The following is a 5,381-nucleotide window of genomic DNA, read 5'->3' on the forward strand; positions in this document are numbered from 1 at the left end:
GGCCCCGCCGCCATGCCCCGGGCGGGGGGCGACCGGGCCCCGCCGCCCCCCTCTATCAATAGAGATGGGTATAAACGTGCGCTCGCGCGCGCCGAGGCCCCGGCCCTAACGGCGGCTACCCGCCCCCCGCGCGATACCCTGAGCCCCACGGCCCGGGCGCTCCGGCCGCTCTGCGGGCTCGCCGCTCCATGCCGCCCCGCCGTTACCACGCTACGGGCCTGCCGCCCGCCTTCAGCGCGCTCCTATTGGCGGCCGCAACAAAGAAGGGCGGGGCCAGGAGACGGGCGAAGAAACAATTGGCGGAGATGCTGCCCGGCGCGGCCGCGACGATGGCGCCCCCCGGCGGTCCGGGTACCGTGCCCGGGGGCTGCGACAGGATTGACACCCGAGCCTCCCGCCCCAGGGCTGCCTGGCCCCGCGGCCCCTCAGAGAGCCGTGCCCAGCCCGACTGCGCCCCGAACTAGCTGCCTAATGACAGAAATCCCACGCGCCAACTAAGCCCAGTAGGTGGCGCCAAGCGAGCGAGGAGAGCTGTCCCCTCAGCCACCCAGAGGCTGGGGTGAGCCGTGCCGCGCCCTGTCCACTCCACGAAGGCTCTCAGCAGCCCTGGGTCTATGCCAGCCTTCTGCTAACGGCCTCCCGCAGGAGCTGGCGTCCCCTGTGACCCCTGCCCTTCTGTCGGCATCTCAGCTGGAGGCTGGTGTCAGGAGGACTGGAGAAAGGCTGTCAGCCAGAGCCAAACAGGACCCTGCCTACCAGCGGCATCCACGCCTCAGAGCCTCTCAGAGGGCACTGCGGTCCCTTCTTCAAGTAACAGGGCTGAGCAGCACTCTTAACCTGTGGTCCTTTTCCTAACACAGAGCTTGGTGCCACCGCAGTTGCTTTCTGGGTCAAACGAACTAATTTGATCATTAAGCCATGCAAGAAGGTTCTAACCTTCATTATTTCCAATTGCAGACTCATTCACACACAGCATTCAGAACACCCTGCAGTGCTATTACACAACCAACAGAAGGAAAATTAATGGCTCTTAATTGCACCATAGCAGCAAGGTGATATTAGGATCAGCACTGCTTCCTGGAAGTTTTCCCACAAGCGTGCAGGGAGCCCTAAACTAAGAAAAGGGGGAGCTGCTCTCTCTGCTAAGAACAACATGAACCCCTGTTGCCCACTGCATCCACAAAGCCCATTGCAGTTGCTGGGAGAGGAGTGGTCAGGTGCTGGAACAGGCTGCCCAGGGAGGTGGTGGAGTCACCCTCACTGGAAGTGCTCAAGAAACATTCAGATGTTGTACAAAGGGACATGGTTTTAGGGTTAGTAGTGGTAGATGGACAGTTGGACTACATAATTTTGGAGGTTTTTTCCAAACTTGGTGATTCTGTGATCCTATGGAAACAAAAGAATGGGGTCTGGAAAGTTTGCCTGACATAACTGCATGATAGATGTGCAAAACTCAGGCCATTTCCTGGAAAAACTCAGTGCCTGAAGAGGAAGATAAGACTCATTTATTTGGGCTTTTTGTCCTGACCTGGAAATCACACTGGAATGGGATTTGCTTAGTAATGAACTGCAAGGTTAAATGGTGATAAGGATGTCACCATGGTAATATGTTAATGGCAAGTTTGCAGGAGTGGTTTGCGTAACCACAAAGAGTGATAACTTTATGTATAAATCACTGTGATCATAAAAGCTGGTAAAATAAAAATGTAAAGTAGATCTTAAAAAAAAGAAAAGAAAAGAAAAAAAAAGCAAGCTATGAAAGGAAGATTTGAGGGTATGCTGCTTTGGAGTACTCCCCCAAACAACCCTTTCTGGAAACTCTTGTTTGTTTTGCACTGCACCAGAACAGCACAACAGCATCAAACTGCTTCAGCTTTAGCAATGAAGAACATCAGCAATGCCTTTTGATTTCCACCTGACCAGGTCCAGGGCCTTGACCAGGTCCAGGGCCTCCTGCACTAACTCTACCACAACACATCATTAGTGCTAATTTAGTTGGGTTTGCTTAATGAGGCTCTACCTGATCTCAGTCTAATACAACGTGCAAGGTTTCCAGCACAGGAAACCAAAGCGGTAGGAAAATACAACACATCAGGACTAGCATATAATTTCACTCCAGCATGCTCCCCATAAACCTTTGCTAGCCCTGCCAACAGCAGCACAGCCCTGCCCACCCTGTTCCCATTACGGTCACCTTGCTGACTGACAGCTAATAGCACTAGGTACAGTGGAGATCTCTGCTACTGAGCAGCACCCCACCATGTCCTGGCCAGCCTGCATTGCTGTCTTGCTCTAAGGCTTTGCTCCCAGTCTGGGAAAATGTCTGCATTAACACAACTTGTTGTGAAGGTGTCACTTGCCAGCATATGATTCACTCTCTACAAGATCTGCTCGTAAAAAACAAGGAAACACTACAGTAACCTTCCATAAATCTACAAAAGCCATCTTTTTTGGACTGCTCACTTCCTTCATAACCTTCAGGTGCAGGGAGAACCACTCCACACCACCGCTTTGCTCAGGGAAACTGCATAATAGCAGTACAGGTAGCAAAGAAAGGTAGTTGCTAAAAAAAACAAACAAAAAAAAGACCTGGTCCTCTGACACCAGATCACTTCCATCTCTTCAGCAATTGGCAGCACCCCAGTCCTTGTCACAAGGGAACTGGAGTGGTTGAGCTGAGGTGAGAGTCAGGACAGGCTCCCTGCCAAAGTAAGCCTCTGTGTTTGAGTACTGAGTCACTGCTTCCTGTACCAGGGGAGAAGTGGATCCCATTCAAACACTGCCTGCTCAAGATCAGGAGTACTTGAGAGTGGACTGAAAAAGTAATCAAGTTTAGCAATAAAACTTGTCATAAGCCCAGCAGCTTCAAGCGCTAGGACCAAAGTGCTCTGTGAAGCCTGCAAAGAAATGTGTGATTCACTGTTCTCATTCCACTACATGACAAAATATCACCGCAACACTGATGATTTCATCAAGAAGCCTCTGATCTGGAACAGCACTTCAAGCTTCATTGGATGCCAATGCTCTGCAGATTAAAACTCCTCCTTCCCAAGAAAGCAATGACTGAACAGTAGACAAAACACTGCAGAAGTGTCTGCAGATGAAGATAAAGTTCAAATACTGCGGTCAAATTTCAAAAGTTAAAGGTCTTAAAGGAAATACAGTCATCTGGAGCAAAATGATTCTTTTTCATACATCTACGTTACACCCCATCACGTGAATCATACTCATTCTGCTACTCTAGCAAGACCCTCACAGTCCATGGCAGAGCAGATGAAGTATGTTGGAGCAAAGTCACCCCAGACTCTTCGCTTCCCAAAAGCTGCTGGATCTCCATATCTCCACTATCAGCTGTCAGGGCTGGGAGGCTTTGTCAAGCTAAGTCTCTGAGGGCTCCTCTACCCTTTTGATACTTTTTTTGAGCAAATATAAGAGGAAAAAGCATAGAAGCTTTAGGCTTTAAGCATTAGCTTCCACGTGAATTGAAGGCTTTTAGCAATAGACCCCTAAGTGAATTTCAGCTGCACTCTAGAAGCACAAGATATACAAACTGAAGTGCATGGAGCTGATTAGTAAGCCAAGGGCAAGCCATTCTCACCCCAGCAGGTTTCTTCCTGCACCTGGAAGTTGTACTGAATTAGCTGACGAATTATTCTGAGGAAACTGATCTATTTTCCAAGGAAATAACGGAGAATATCAGTATGTACAAACATAGGAAGGGGAGCATAACATTTTAATGTCTTTTCTCTTGGCACCAGAACCAGTAAAAGAATAAGGACCACATGTGTGGTGCAGTCCCTATTATACCTGATCCAACAATTTCAGGATTCTCCCCTCTGATTAAAAGTCAGCACCCTAGAGGCTAAATACTGACATTACCTGATATTCAGCAGGCACTATCTCATTAATCAGAAACCATGTCTAAACATTGCCCACATTTCACCTATTTTTTACTGATATGACTGCTGAAGTACTTTATTATACAAAGTCCAGGATATTATTGCTTTGACTTCTGAAAGATGTTGTCTAAGCAAAGATAGAAATACTAATTCAGAACAGGGTCAGATGAGGTAAGTCCATTGTCAAAGGCAGAAAGGAGGAAATGCAGCAAGCCCTAAGAAGCCTTCTTAGCATAGGAAACGGAGTATTCATTACCTGTGATTTTAACCATGCAAAGTCCAGTTTCTGAATGTGTATCCCACTTGTTAGTTTTGGATACATACAGCACCCCTCAGCTATAGAAACAAAGAAAGCATGTTCTCTGGAGAATGGCTTTGACTCACAGTCACGACACCTTCACATCTCCCACATACCTGGTAAAGTTTCTTTTCTTTCAAGAAAAACTAAGTGTCTGCCAAAGAATGAACTTTAGGGCAATAATAATTTGCTGATTGTTCCCTTCCAGCTCTTCCAGCTGTGGGGGTGTTTAAATTGCAACACTAATTGGGAATATAAGCCTACAGCTTTCATAGAAGTACTTTCATAGAGGAATACAGTTCTAACCAAATACAAGTGAAACTTAGCATTGACTTACCACACGAGGCTGGTGCATCTGATGCTCTGCACGAACTGCAGCCTCCTTCTAGGATTAATCTCTTTTGAGAAAGTAGCTCAGAGCTGTGTGGAGAAGGAAGGTGAAAATTAAAATCACTTTCTTACAGCGACTCTACTTTCTTTGAAGTTGGATCCTTCAGACTTGCTTGGCCCCCAGCTCGTGTCCTGGGAATCAATACTAATCATCTGAGAATAAAGTAATTAATCTTTGCACTACCCTGGAGGAGCTGACTTTTTGGACAGCCCTGCTTCAGGTCTCAGCCATACTTTTTCTCCATAGACCTCCTTCAAAACAAAAGGAGAAACCACTACATCAGAATAGTGCAACTCAGCTGTCAGTGCTAACATTTTAATTTCATATGCTGACAAGATTTCACTGTAAGCCAATAGTCTTGTGTATAATGCTTGGGTAATATGAAAACATCCAGTCTGTATATGAATGCATGCATGTTTATTAAGTGCAGAGTACAAAATTCACATATAAAGCTTAGCTTTCCTACATTAAATGACAGCTTTGGAGGGGGGCAAAATGAATCTAACACACCAGCTGTACCAGCAGCTTTGCTCCAATCAAGTTGTACGCTGTAAGCTTTATAAGTGACATGTAATGGTAAAGAATGATTTCACCCACATGTATACGTATACATATACAATACTGCATTCAGAGAATATTTGTAGGGATTTTTTTTTTTTTTAAACTTTATTTTGAAACAGAGAATAGGACAATAACAAAAATTACAGCAAAAATCTTCACAATCTCCAAGAGAACAAAGACAAGCAGTATATAACACAGGTCTTACAAGAAAATGCATTTCTCTTAAGCATAT

Source organism: Tetrao urogallus, assembly GCF_951394365.1.
Source record: "Tetrao urogallus genome assembly, chromosome: 2".
Classification (NCBI taxonomy): Eukaryota; Metazoa; Chordata; class Aves; order Galliformes; family Phasianidae; genus Tetrao; species Tetrao urogallus.